The sequence below is a fragment of the Scylla paramamosain genome, unplaced genomic scaffold (genome assembly GCF_035594125.1).
Source record: "Scylla paramamosain isolate STU-SP2022 unplaced genomic scaffold, ASM3559412v1 Contig30, whole genome shotgun sequence".
Classification (NCBI taxonomy): domain Eukaryota; kingdom Metazoa; phylum Arthropoda; class Malacostraca; order Decapoda; family Portunidae; genus Scylla; species Scylla paramamosain.
Genome location: NW_026973695.1, coordinates 185,001 through 200,000, shown reverse-complemented (window position 1 = coordinate 200,000; position 15,000 = coordinate 185,001). Strand labels below are relative to the sequence as shown.

Here is a 15,000-nt window from a genome sequence, read left to right as displayed (position 1 = left end):
CTGACTGACTGACTGACTGACTGACTGACTGACTGACTGTTTGCCTGACTGACTGACTGACTGACTGACTGTTTGCCTGGCTGGCTGACTGACTGACTGACTGACTGACTGTTTGGCTGGCTGGCTGTCACCACCACCACAACCCAGCCTAACCTAACTAAACTAAATTAACCTAACCCCCCTAAAATAATGGACTTTTTTATTAGACTTTTGTTGCCCTTGGTTGGTGTCTCTTGTACATTAAAAACAAAAACAAACAAACCTAACCAAACTATATATATATATATATATATATATATATATATATATATATATATATATATATATATATATATATATATATATATATATATATATATATATATATATATATATATGTGTGTGTGTGTGTGTGTGTGTGTGTGTGTGTGTGTGTGTGTGTACACAGGTGACCACATGTGTATGGGAAGGTGCATTTGTTGGTGTGGCATGAACAGCCTCATCTCATTGGCTGTGTTGTCTGAGTCCTTGGTGTGTTGTATGTGCTGTGCTTGTCCCTCTCGTCTCCAGGTCTTGGCTTCTTCTCTCTCTCTCTCTCTCTCTGGTGTTTTTAAGTGTGTGTAGTGTGTGTGTGTGTGTGTGTAGTGTTGGCCTCACCTCACTCAACCAAACCTGACCTGTCATCTCTGTTGCAGAAGACACAACTGGTGGGCTGTGTGGTGACCCCGCGTTGTCTGTGAGGGCCACCCCCACAGCCACACACCACCACCACCACCACCAGGAGAGGGCATCCACCACCTCCTCTAGCAGCTGGCCAGGGCACAGGGCACAAAGCAAGTTGTGGTGGTGGTGGTGATAGTAGAAGAGATAGTAGTGGTAGTGGTAATGGTAGTGGCATTAATAGAGTAGTAAAAATGATAGTAGAGGTCCTGGATTATATATTTTTATTTTTATTATTATTATTATTATTATTAGTAGTAGTAGTAGTAGTAGTAGTAGTAGTACCACCAGTGTTTGTTGAAATATACTGGTAATTGTACTACAACCACTACTACTACTACTTCTATCCAGCCCTTTATGAAGTTGAAGGGGAAACAAACACCTGTAACTGTGGACTAATTTTATTTAACACACACACACACATCATTTAATAAGAAACAGACAACAACAAAAACAACAACAACAACAACAACAACAACAACCTCTGCCACCATTCCTTGCACACTGTGAAGGAAAACAATGATGATGACAATGGTGCTCTTCTTTCCCCCAGCAAGTGGTGATGCAGAGGGTAGCCAGCCAGCCACCCCCCGCCACCTCCTGCCAGCCAGGTTGCAGAGGCACAAGTCCGTGCATGTGTCCAGGACATGAAGGTGAACAACACTGAGTAACACCTCTCCCCTGCATCAACAACACCTCTCCTGTGATGAATAACACTGAGTAACACCTCTCCCCTGCTTCAACAACACCTGCTTCACTTCACACTCATTCATGCAAGCTAGCTCTCTCTCTCTCTCTCTCTCTCTCTCTCTCTCTCTCTCTCTCTCTCTCTCTCTCTCTCTCTCTCTCTCTCTCAGCCCACAGCCCCACAGTATGTCCCCCACAGTATGTTTACAAACCCACAGTGACTCCCCACAGCCCCTTACCAATAGGTGTCCCCCTTACACACACACACACACACAGCATTACATATACAAATGCTGCATCTTGTAAGTAGTCCTACAATAAAGAATGGACACACAAAATGGACAGGCTTCGTTTTGTTCCGTCCTGCGTGAATGTAGCGAGGCTCAACGTGTGCAGGTGAATAGTGAAAAGTGTATTAGATGCACGACTCAAAGATATGGAAGCTTACACACAAAGTACAGGACACAGGTTGATGATGAGTATGGTGAGTCAAGTATTAGGAGTCAAAATGCTCCACTTTGAACTGGCCTACAACAAGGAGTAAGCTTGTAAAGGGGAAGACATTTGCCAACACAATAAACACACAGGGAAAAATTGATCTCCTAAATAAAAGACTAAACAATTATATATATGCCAACACTAAATAAAGAACAAATGAAGACTAAGCCAAACAAATTAATCTGACTGCTAATAAACAAACCAACATAGTATATTTAAACACTATCATCGAAGATACTGAAGCTGTGTGCTGTCTTCCTGCAGCACTGGTCAGCTCCTGTGCCACCAGCTTCACAGCACCACCCTCTGTCAAAAAATAAATCAATGAATAAATGTTGCAAACTATCTGATGTCAAATAATATTGTGGGCTTGTACAGAGATGTGTCAACAACAACAACAACAACAACAACACCTTAACATGGTGAAGCAACAAGAGGCCACAGGTCACAGGCAGGGTGGCCAGGCCAAGACTTTCTCCCCCGAGGCCCCGCCACACAGACTGCCGCCTCCGCTGGAATCTTACACGCACACTTCGCCGCGGCCTCCCCACACGTCACTGTCGGCAGCACAGGGCTCGCTGCCACACTCGCTTCACAACTCTGGCCACCTCACTGCAAGGCAAAGACACGACGGCAATTCAAGTCTTCTTGTTAACCAAGTGACACTAAGCATTTCAAATATTCTCACTGGGATCTGACACAAACCTACCATTTAAAAAGAAATAGAATTTGGCTGTTAGATAAAGTGGTAAATGACTGGAATAATTCCAGATTGGTTGCAAGTGGTGAGTCAGTAGAGTACTTAAAAGATTAGACACATTTATGGACAGGGCTGATAGGTGGATGTAGGTAGGTATGCCACATGCAGGCCTCGTGTTTCCTTAGGCAGTAACACGTAAAGAATTCTAGATCATGTGGGAAACTGTAAGGAAACACAAGGCCTGCATGTGGCATACCTACCTACATCCACCTATCAGCCCTGTCCATAAATGTGTCTAATCTTTTAAGTACTCTACTGACTCGCCACTTGCAACCAGTCTGGAATTATTCCAGTCATTTACCACTCTATCTAACAGCCAAATTCCATTTCTTTTTAAATTGAATTTTATGAAGCTTGAGGCAATGACAAGTCCTATTCTATTTAACCTTCAGGATTTTGTTTGTATCACCCTTGTTACATCCATCATGCTTTCTGTTATGACTTTCTCCTCAAAAGAGGAGAAAGTCATAACAGAAATTTAGTTTGTCTGAACAAACTAAATTTGAGTAAAATAAAACATATAAAAGATTCTACATTTCAGTATATCTGTATTAGTGGCTACTGTACCTAACTGAACTCCCAAACTATGTAGTATTAGTTAATCAATTTATCATTTTAACAGTATTACTTAGATCCACAATTAAGAGGCACAGGCAAGATATAGGTTCAAGAGGTGCTTTTTGACTTTTTTTCTTTTTCTTTCTTTCTTTTAGAACAATTGCCACATTTACTTACTGATGTATACGAGTATGTGTAAGTGATGGTTTTCATGGGACTAATCTACATTTACATTTATGGTGGAGAGAGAGAGAGAGAGAGAGAGAGAGAGAGAGAGAGAGAGAGAGAGAGAGAGAGAGAGAGAGAGAGAGAGAGAGAGAGAACCTTACCACCAAATGTTATGCCTCCTTTCTCAGAAATCTTGCACATAACCACTTTCATATCAGTTGAAATTAATGTAATTTTTGGAATAGTTTTTAATTCCACCTAGCACATCAACACCAGGCTGAACTGAGCTCCTGGGCTTGCTTAGCACCCACATTGTGTCTTTATAGTTTTATTATGAGCTGATGCAAGACAGAAAGTAGAACACAAACACACACTGATAACACTGCCTGACTGAGACACACACACCCTGGTATCTCTCACTTACTTCTTTACATGAAATACTGCAAGAGAGAGAATAATAACTGCACTAACGATTTATACCAAAATACACACACACACACACACACACAAAACAAATAAATAAATTAATTAATAAATACAGAGGGAATTTATTGCACGGCTGACAAGGAGGTGAAGTCTGTTGTCATACTGTGTTGCAACCAATTGGAAGAAAAGTATAAAATATCATACATTACACCCATTTTTTTTTTTCAGATCTTTTTTGATTGACAGAATAATTTCCTAAAACTTGCTTCCATTTAGAATTTTGTTTTATTTGGGGAAAGATCAGGTAAGAAGGTGTGTTTTTGACCTGTGCTGGAGACAATGAGGTTAAAGGGTGTTACTTAATGTTTATGAGGCTAAATAATGGATTTAAGGCTCGTTTTAAGGATTTAAGAGGCTTAACAAGTGGTTTGGTGGCTTTTAAAGGATGTTTTTAATGGTTTGCCAGTTGAAATTAAGCAGGATAGTTGAAATTAAGTATGATAGAAGAGTGTAAGTTAAGGGACCCTTTGACTCCTATATGTTCCTAAATCACAGCAAAACTCCCTTAACACACACACACACACACACACACACACACACACAAAACCAATAAATAAATTAATCAATAAATACAGAGGGAATTTATTGCATGGCTGGCAAGGAGGTGAAGTCTGTTGTCATACTGTGCTGCAACCAACACACTGCCTTGCTAACTTAAAACCTAAGCAATTAAAAAACACAAGAAAACAAACTAAACACTTAAAAATACATATTTATAAATTCCATTAAATTTTCCTGTATGTTTAACAACCTAAAAATACCAAAATGAACCCCAAACCCCAAATGAAACAGAAAGACCCTTGCAAACACTAAAACACCAATAAATATCCCAAAACACACCTAAAAACAGAATGACAGAATGACACACAGGTCACAGAATGACCTCAAGCACATCCACACACCCCAAAACACATTGAACACTCTCTGCTCTTTTCAAAACACCCCCAAACACAGTTACCCATTAATAAAACACCCAAATACACACTGAAACACATCCAAACACACTCAAAACACCATTGTATCCTCACAATCACTTAAAACACTGTCAAAAACACATACAAGATCAGAGAGAGAGAGAGAGAGAGAGAGAGAGAGAGAGAGAGAGAGAGAGAGAGAGAGAGAGAGAGAGAGAGTCATGAAAAATTTCCTGCTTGGCCCTAGAAGTAAGGTCATAAGATGCCATAGAAATACTGGTAATGTTCAAATAAAAGGAAAAAAGTAACACAAATAAAATGAAGTCCAAAATTACAAGGAAAAAAAAAAAAAAAAGAAAGAAATGAAAACTACAAATTAACCCCAAAGGACAGGTGGCATCTATGATTGCCCTGCATTTTGTGGGCTTAATTTCAAATTTTTGCACAACTTTTTGAGCCTGTGAACATCCTTTCCTCACCACAGTGTCTCCCTCTGAGCCTCAGTGTGCTGTGAACCACTGTGATGGCTACAGGGGAAAATAATCACCCCTCTTCCTCTGATTCCTCAGACATCCACATCAGGGAAAATTTGCTCCAAAACAACCTCTTAGTGAAAATACTACTGGCAGAGAGTTACAAGTTACTTCCCCAAGTGTAGAAAGTGGTTTTACCAGAGAAAATAAAACAGTAATAGACTGTGTTTCACTCATATACATCTTCCCACCTGTCACAATTACATTTTTTCTTGTGTGTTATAAGACAGTGATGGACAACAATACTATTTTCTTTAGTGTTTTTACAAAATTATAGATTTAGACATTCACGCGAGTGAGTGACCGAGAGATACTGGTGAGGGAAGCAGATAAAGTAGGCATGGGCACCCCTCCCCCCTGCAAGCTGGGGCCCCAGCCAGGCCACCACATGGCATGCAACCATCTGAATGAACACAGGCTGAGGCTGAGAAAACATTGAAAGTTACTTCACTTCACCACAGACACACCACATCAACTAGAGTTCCAGTTTGTGGGAGATTGAAGAGGAAGGATTGATAAGTGTGATGCTATTATGTTTTAAACAATCGGTCAAGGCAGAGTTGAGAAATTGTTGATGGAATATGAACTATTTTTGAAGTGTCTCATATATATATATATATATATATATATATATATATATATATATATATATATATATATATATATATATATATATATATATATATATATATATATATATATATATATATATATACACACACACACACACACACAAATAGAAGAAATACATTGTTTTGAAGATTACAAGAAAGCTGAGACCTTTAAAAAGTAATATTAGGAATTTAGGATGACAGTAAGATGACAAAAAAACATTACTGTTACATGGAAACACACACACACACACACACACACACACACACACACACAGCCTTCCCCAGCTCTCCCATGCCCACACAGGTCTGTGCATGCCTTGGACACAGAGAAGGGCACCATCAATGTGTACACCATCTCTACCATCCTGAGAATGACAGGTGGCAGGGTGAGATAAGGAGATAGAGAGATAGACATGTATACATACTTTCATTCATTCATTCATTTCATTTTCATTCACTCCTCCTCCTCCTCCTCCTCCTCCTCCTCCTTGTGCAGGCTCTGGTGGACTCTAGTTTGAGGAGTTCTTTGGCCGCCAAGTTCCTTATTGAAGGTGATGAGGAGTTGCTGGAGGAGGTGAAGGAAATTTTCTGTATCTATGACAAGTAAGGTAAGGATTCGCCGTTCATCTTTGACCCGTGTTTGGAAACCCTTCACTCTCTCACCACTGTTTTCCAAGGCTACAGAGATGATCAGCTGGGTTGTCATGACTTTCTGCTGCTGCATCATTTCACAGCCACACACACCACCCCTCACCCCTCACCCATATTTAAACCTTAGAAAACAACTGTAAATTGAGGGAGTTAGTGGAAACAGAAGAGAGAGGGAGGAAGAGAGGAAGAGGAAGAGAAGATACTGTTACTCCTTGCATAATGGAGACTAAGAGAAGGAGAGGGAGGAGATAGGTGGAGGAAAAAAAAAAGAGGAATGGGGGAGGGGTGTACCAGGCACCTCACATCATGTAACAATAGTGAAAATAAAAGGGAGGAGGTAAAGGGCGGTGCACCTCACACAAGTCCAGAGAAGCAAGGGGACGCCATCACACAATCCGTCACCACCACTACACCACAGCAACGGGTGGTGAGTGTATTACTATAACAACAATGAAAGTTGAGAGGTTAGTGTCAATATTCATCCTGTGCTAACACCACCACTAGTCTGTCATCACAAAATCCCCATCACTCACCACAAACACACCACCATTCACCACAAACACACCACCACTCATCACAAACACACCACCATTCACCACAATCACTCAGGGCTGGAAAAACACCCATTTAAAAAACCCAACTTTTTTTTTTATTATTTTGGGAGGTTTATTGATTTTTGTTTATTCTTCATATTTTTATGTAAATCAGTTTAAATAAGGAATTAAAAAGTAATCTAAAAATAAAACAAAAGGTATGAAGTGTTTTTTTTATGTAGGAGGGACTGGCCAACAGCAAAAAAATAAATAAATAAAAATAAATAAATAAATAAATAAATAAATAAATAAATAAAAATAAAATGAAATAAAATGAATAAATAAATAAATAAATAAATAAGTAGGTAAATAGATAAATAAAATAAAATAAAAAAAAATATATAAAAAATATAAAAAATTTCCAGCAAGAAGGAAAGGTAGATGTTGACAGACAGAGCTGAAAGAGTTTGACTAGGCAAGGTGCAAGCACGGAGGCACAGTTTCGGAGAACAATAGGAGGGACCCCATCAGGTCCATAAGCCTTCTGAGGGTTTAGGCCAGTGAGGGCATAAAAAACATCATTGCGAAGAATTTTAATAGGTGGCATGAAGTAGTCAGAGGGTGGAGGAGAGGGAGGAACAAGCCCAGAATCGTCCAAGGTAGGGTTTTTAGCAAAGGTTTGAGCGAAGAGTTCAGCTTTAGAAATAGATGTGATAGCAGTGGTGCCATCTGGTTGAAATAGAGGAGGGAAAGAAGCAAAGTTATTGGAGATATTTTTGGCTAGATGCCAGAAGTCACCAGGGGAGTTAGATCTTGAAAGGTTTTGACATTTTCTGTTAATGAAGGAGTTTTTGGCTAGTTGGTGAACAAACTTGGCATGGTTCTGGGCAGAAATATAAAGTGCATGAGATTCTGGTGATGGAAGGCTTAAGTACCTTTTGTGGGCCACCTCTCTATCATGTATAGCATGAGAACAAGCTGTGTTGAACCAAGGTTTAGGAGGTTTAGGTCGAGAAAAAGAGTGAGGCAACCGGCCAACTTGTGTGAAGAAATGCTTGTCAATGTGACTGACTGACTAACTGACTGGCTGACTGACTGGCTGACTGAATGGCGGAATGACTGACTGACTGACTGACTGGCTGGATGGGTGACTGACTGACTGACTGGCTGGATCGGTGACTGACTGACTAACTGACTGGCTGACTGACTGGCTGACTGAATGGCGGAATGACTGACTGACTGACTGACTGACTGACTGGCTGACTGACTGGCGGAATGACTGACTGACTGACTGACTGACTGACTGACTGGCTGGATGGGTAACTGACTGACTGACTGGCTGACTGACTGATTAATTGGACGACTGACTGGCTGACTGACTGACTGATTGGCTGAGTGGACTGACTGACTGACTGACTGGTTAACTGACTGACTGATTGGCTGACTGACTGGCTGATTGGCTGACTGACTGAATGACAGGCTGGCTGACTGTCTGATTGGCTGGCTGGCTGGCTGACTGACTGACTGACTGGCAGAGTGACTGACTGACTGACTAGCTGGCTGACTGACTGACTGACTGGCTTACTGGCTGACTGACTGATTGGCTGGTTGGCTGGCAGACTGACTGACTGGCTTACTGGCTGACTGACTAACTGACTGACTGACTGACTGACTGACTGACTGGCTGGTTGGCTGGCAGACTGACTGACTAACTGACTGTCTGCTTGGCTGGCTGAATGACTGACTGAATGACTGACTGGCTGGATGGCTGGCTGGCTAACTGGCTGGCTGGCTGACTGACTGACTGACTGACTGACTGACTGGATGGCTGGCTGGCTGGCTGGCTGGCTGAATGAATGACTGACTGACTGGATGGCTGGCTGGCTGAATGAATGACTGACTGACTGACTGGCTTACTGGCTGGCTGACTGACTGACTGGCTGACTAAATGACTGATTGGCTGGCTAGCTGGCTGGCTGGCTGGCTGAATGGCTGGCTGACTGACTGACCGACTGGCTCACTAACTGACTGACTGACTGGCTGGTTGGGGGGCTGACTGACTGATTAACTGACTGTCTGGCTGGCTGGCTGAATGACTGACTGGCTGGCTAAATGGCTATCTGGCTGGCTGGCTGGCTGGCTGACTGACTGAATGAATGACTGACTCTCTCTCTCTCTCTCTCTCTCTCTCTCTCTCTCTCTCACTTTAAAACTACACTAATACTACTTAAATATACTTACAAATATTCAGTATATATTGTTAAGTGTGAAATTTGTAGTATTTAAGTGAATCAATAGTAGTAGTAGTAGCAGCAGCAGCAGCAGCAGCAGCAGCAATGGCAGGTGATAGTGGTGGTGGTGGTGACTAATAGTAATAGTAGTAGTTTGAATAATAACCTCAGTGGAGGACCCAGCGGCCATGTTGCCTTAATTATTACTTCGTAACACCAAAACCAGGCAATGGCGGATATATCTGACCAGAGGATATGGAAGCTAGACAAGTGACTCTAGCTTGTGACATGTTAGGCTTACAATAAGTGAGAGACGAAGCAAATAATGACTGAAAACACTGACGCCCTGTGCCTGTACCTCAGCTGACAGCTTGTTTACATATTGACGACTCTTCAATATTCGCCTAAATTTCCAGACTCAGACGTAAATAAAACCTAAAGATAAATAAATAACCCCAAAAAAATACCTAAATAACGAACAAAAACCTTAATAAACTGCTACAAGACACTACAGGTAGGAGGAAGGTGATGCTGGGAAGGCAGTAAGGCTAAGGGTAGGCTGGCACCGCAGGGCTCACCTTACGTACTCATGGCTCTCTGGTGCTGCGTGGCGGTGCTTGGTACAGGGAGAAGCTTGGTACAGGGAGAGTGCGTGGGGCAAGACTGACCAGCGCCGGCCAAAACACTCACCTTGCCAAGCGCCACCTGTCTCTGCTCCACCAACACACACACAAAAGTTAACATGTTATAAAATAATAATTCAAATTATATAAATATCCTCACTTCCTCACTGCCGATTCCCCACTGAACACCTCCTAAGTGATTATGATTCCAAATTTCACTCACTGCTGCACCGTGTCACCGCAGCAAACATGCAAACCCGTGCAGGATAGGCTTGACTAAAATGCTTCTACTCTCTCTCTCTCTCTCTCTCTCTCTCTCTCTCTCCTAACGATTGTTTCCCAAAGCCACAAAGATGATTAAAAGGGTTTTCAATAGCGTTTCTCTTATTAATAATATAGAAATGTTCGTGATCTGTCAGTAGAACCGTAAAAACATAATTAAAAACCTGTCACTTCGACTAGGGCCTTTTAAAATGCGTGTTTCTCTTGTTAGTAATATAGAAATGTTATTAATCTGTCACCAGAACAGTAAAGACACGCTTGAAAACCTATGTAATTACTGAGAGAGAGAGAGAGAGAGAGAGAGAGAGAGAGAGAGAGAGAGAGAGACCCTGCACACACCCAAACGCATAAAAAAAAAAAAAAAACCCACACACTCAAATGCCCTCAAAAGACCCAGCACATACTCAAAACATCCCCACACACTCTCAAATACACTCAAAAGACCCTGCACACACCCAAACGCACCTATAGCACCCCCACGCACACTCAAATACACTCAAAAGACCCAACACACACACACACACAAACGCACCCAAACCCCCCCCCACACACACACACTCAAATACATTAAATACATTCAAAATTCTCATAATGGAAAGTGTTGAAATAATTAATGGGATTTCTCTCTCTCTCTCTCTCTCTCTCTCTCTCTCTCTCTCTCTCTCTCTCTCTCTCTCTCTCGGTGGGATTAAAAGCAGTAATAATCTTAATGTTTATTGTCACCCCTGGCATGAACAAGTAACAGAAAACGGGAAAAAAGATGAAATAAGTTTCCATTATAAAAGATAAATAAATAAATAAATAAATAAATAAAAACGGACGGAAAATAAAAGTAAATAAATAAATAAATGATCCTTGCAAGTACTTAGACACACTTAAATCGAAGAAATGAAAAATAATTGAAAAATATATATAAAAGTAAATATTCCCATTATGAAAATGAACGAAAAAATAAATAAAATAAACAAATGGTCTTAAAACAATAAAGATAAATAAATGAACTGAATATAAAATCGAAAGAAATTGATAAAAAAAAATGTAAACAAATATAGGTAAAATTCAACATTCCATAAAAAAAAAACGAAACGAAAAATAGAGAAAAGAAAATAACCGTTAAAATAATAAATAAATAAATAAATTGAATATATAACGAAAGAAAATTAAAATATATCCTCTCTCTCTCTCTCTCTCTCTCTCTCTCTCTCTCTCTCTCTACAAGGTGAGCGTATCTCTCTCTAAGGTGTTGACAAGGGCGGCGAGGCAGGGCCCAGTCACGCCTGTCCTCTGTAAGCCCTGTATTGCATTGTCACGTGCCGCGCCTCCTCCTCCGTTAACTTCCAGCCCAATCTTAGCGAAGCCTGCTAAACTCCCGCCCACTTCCAGCCCCGCCGCTACTTCTGTTGGGATAATAGCAGTTGTAGTGGTGGTGGTAGTGGTAGGTAGTGGTGGTGGTAGTGGTGGTGATAGGGAGAGGAGGAGGAGGACGAATAGGAGGGAGGAGGAGGAGGGCCGTACTAGTAATAGTAGTAGTAGTAGTAGTAGTAGTAGTAGAAATAACGAGAAAATTATAAGAATGATAATAATAGCAATGATAATAACGATAATAATAATAATAATAATAATAATAATAATAATAATAATAATAATAATAATAATAAAAACAACAACAACAACAACAACAACAACAACAATTACTACTACTACAACTACTACTACTACTACTACTACTACTACTTACGTGCCGGTGAGAGGCCAATGGGGGTAGCGAGGGAATGGGGGAGACGGGGGATGCCAGGACCCCCTCCATAACCCCCGCCAGCCTCCTCCAGACTACGCCCTCCCGCCCCCCACCACCGCCTGAGAGAGAGAGAGAGAGAGAGAGAGAGAGAGAGAGAGAGAGAGAGAGAGAGAGTGTTAATATTTGGTATTATTCTACTACTACTACTACTACTCTTCCTCCTAATCTTCCTCTTCTTCTTCCTCCTCCTCCTCCTCCTCTTCCTACTAAAGCAAACCTCCTCCTCTTCCTCTTCCTACTCCTCCCCCACTCGTCTTCCTCTTCCTTATCCTCATTCTTCTCTTCCTCCTCCTTCTCTTGCTTCTCATCATCATCATCATCATCATCTTGCACCACCACCACCACCACCACCACCACTAACCTTTGCCAGTAGTTGTATGTGCGCGGCAGCCTGGGCTTCCCCGTGGGCAGGCAGTAGCAGGGGAGGGCGTGGTAGTAACCGCCTTGATAACTTCCCCAACACCCCGTTCACCTCCTCCATGCCAAACACAGCACCCACCAGTATTACAACGCCCCCGCGTGTACTCGGCTAAAGGCGCGGACCCTGTGGTGGTAGTAGTGATGGTGGTAATGGTGGTGGTGGTGGTGGTGGTGGGTCTGGTGTTTGTGTGCGTGTGTGTTTTGTAGTGGTAGTTGTAGTAGTAGTGATAGTAGTAGTAGTAGTAGTAGTAGTAGTAGTAGTAGTAGTAGTAGTAGTAGTAGTAGTAGTAGTAGTAGTTGTTGTTGTTGTTGTTGTAATAGTAAAATATTAATAATAATAATAATAATAATAATAATAATAATAATAATGATAATAATAATAATAATAATAATAATAATAATAATAGCAGAGAGAGAGAGAGAGAGAGAGAGAGAGAGAGAGAGAGAGAGAGAGAGAGAGAGAGAGAGAGAGAAGGAGAGAGAGAGATTGTTGTTGTTGTTTGATAAATTTATTGCGCACAAGGCAGGCGTCAGACTATATAATACGATAAAAAAAACAGAAGTTAACAGAAGAACAATAGGAGTAGAACAATAATAGCAATAATAACAAGAACAAGAACAAGAACAAGAACCAATAATAAGAGTAGTTAGAACAGTAACAACAAAAAATAAATAAGTAAAAAATAATAATAATAAAATAATAATAATAATAATAATAATAATAATAATAATAATAATAATAATAATAATAATAATAATAATATGGAAAATCAATAAAGAAAGAAAATTATATAAATAAATAATATAATAAAGAAGGATATGAAACAAAGAAATAGATGAAGAAATAAAGAAAACAAGAAATCAATAAACATAATAGAATAAAAAAAAAGAATTAATAAAAAATAAACAACAAAATAAAAGATTAGTACAACTGTGAAAAACTAGCAGTGCTAAAGGCAAAGGCTGGCTGAACAGAGAGAGAGAGAGAGAGAGAGAGAGAGAGAGAGAGAGAGAGAGAGAGACGAACAACTACCACCAACACCACCACCACCACCCCCCCACAACAACAACAACAACAACAACAACAACAACAACAACACTAACCTGTCCACCAGCTGGTCAAAGGTCTCTTCTTTGCTGGAGGAGGAGGAGGAGGAGGAGGAGGAGGGAGGGGTACGATCAGGGATGCTACACCACAAGTAGGCAGGATGGCGCTGTTTTGGAGGGTCGCGTGGCTCACTGCGAGGGGTGGAGGGGGTAATATTAAGCTTTTCTCTCTCTCTATCGCAAGAAATAAGCTTTTTCCTGATCCTGGTATTAAATTTAAGCTTCCTCTCTTCTGGTAGCTTAAAATACTTAAAACAGCTTAATATACGCTAGGCTAACTTTAAAACTCTCAATTTAAGCCTTTTTTCGGCATTACTACTGTATTTTAAGCTTTCTCCCTCCTTCCACAAAAACTAAAAATCTCAAAATAACATTACAACAACCTACAAACACTTACAACTGCCTTGAAACACTAAAAAAACGGATTGTCACCTCGTATCTTGAAGCCTCGGTCCAAATATTCAGTGAAGGATGGTCTGACCAGAGAAGCGCTCAGTATTAGAGGAATTTTCTGCATTTCCTTCACCTCCAGGCCACCCTCCTTCACTGCCCCTCCTTCAGGCATCCCCAAGGCTCCTTCACCCCCTCCGTGTGGTATCCTAAGCTGTCCATCCTGTAATATTGGCAGAAATGTTAGGCTTTGTAGGATGTCCCGTCTTGTCTCGCGCTCTCTCCTTCCTAGGGATTGAAAAAGTGCGGGAAATTTGAATGTTTATGAGTGCATTGGTGTGTGTGTGTGTGTGTGTGTGTGTGTGTGTTATTGCTAGTTCTCTCTCTCTCTCTCTCTCTCTCTCTCTCTCTCTCTCTCTCTCTCTCTCTCTCTCTCTCTCTCTCTCTCTCTCTCTCTCTCTCTCTCTCTCTCTCTCTCATTAGTTACACTTTATAAAACACTTTATAAACAGTGAAATGTCCTGCACTTTTTGAGTCCCTAGGAAGAAGAGAGCGCAAAAACTCACCCAAACACATCCAAAACACACTCAAAACATCCAAAACACACCAAAATACCCAAAACACTCATCCAGAACACATCCAAAACACTCAAAACATTCAAAACGCACTCAAAACACTCTCAACAACCCAAAATACCCACAAAATTCACCCAAACACATCCAAAACACATTCAAAACATCCATAAAAACACACTCAAAACACTCTCAATACCCCAAAACACCCACAAAACTCATCCAAACACACCTAAAACATGCTTAAATCATCCAAAATACCCACATCACCACAGAATACGTCCCAAACACACCCAAACTCACCCAAAACACTTAAAACACCCAAAATTAACTCGACACTCACAACACCTCAATATACCCTCAAACATCACCACATTTTCCCCAATATTACAGGATGGAGGGCTTAGGACACCACACGGAGGGTGGTGAAGGAGCCTCGGGGAAGGTTGAAGGAGGAGCAGTGAAGGAGGGAGGGC

The 15,000-nt window shown here is 40.9% G+C and overlaps 1 protein-coding gene and 2 long non-coding RNA genes across 10 annotated transcripts in view; 1 reads left to right on the top strand and 2 right to left on the bottom strand.

Annotated features, from left to right (window-relative positions):
• The window catches only part of LOC135097720 (uncharacterized), a 6,769-nt gene extending 5,377 nt beyond the window's left edge, over positions 1-1,392 (top strand). The window contains exons 3-4 of the long non-coding RNA XR_010266058.1: positions 675-812; positions 1,253-1,392. This is a non-coding gene — a long non-coding RNA (uncharacterized LOC135097720). The remainder of the gene's footprint in view (positions 1-674; positions 813-1,252) is intronic.
• Positions 1,393-1,488: 96 nt separating this feature from the next.
• LOC135097721 (uncharacterized) lies at positions 1,489-10,257 on the bottom strand. Of its 2 annotated transcripts, none has more exons than XR_010266059.1 (4): positions 10,179-10,257; positions 9,911-9,965; positions 2,298-2,496; positions 1,489-2,190 (listed from the first exon to the last, which is right to left on the bottom strand). It is a non-coding gene; the product is annotated as an uncharacterized LOC135097721 (long non-coding RNA). The 2 variants fall into 2 exon arrangements; XR_010266060.1 differs by having other exon boundaries at positions 10,116-10,201.
• A 681-nt stretch (positions 10,258-10,938) lies between these two features.
• Positions 10,939-15,000, bottom strand: part of LOC135097718 (uncharacterized) — a 48,400-nt gene continuing 44,338 nt past the window's right edge. For 4 of the 7 annotated variants that reach the window (XM_063999714.1, XM_063999721.1, XM_063999720.1 and 1 more), the window contains exons 15-18: positions 13,995-14,175; positions 13,560-13,694; positions 12,397-12,579; positions 10,939-11,634 (exon numbers count right to left, since the gene is read on the bottom strand). The gene's annotated coding sequence lies outside the window, so the exon portion shown is untranslated. The remainder of the gene's footprint in view (positions 11,635-12,396; positions 12,580-13,559; positions 13,695-13,994; positions 14,176-15,000) is intronic. The other 3 variants (XM_063999717.1, XM_063999716.1, XM_063999718.1) reach the window with 3 other exon arrangements.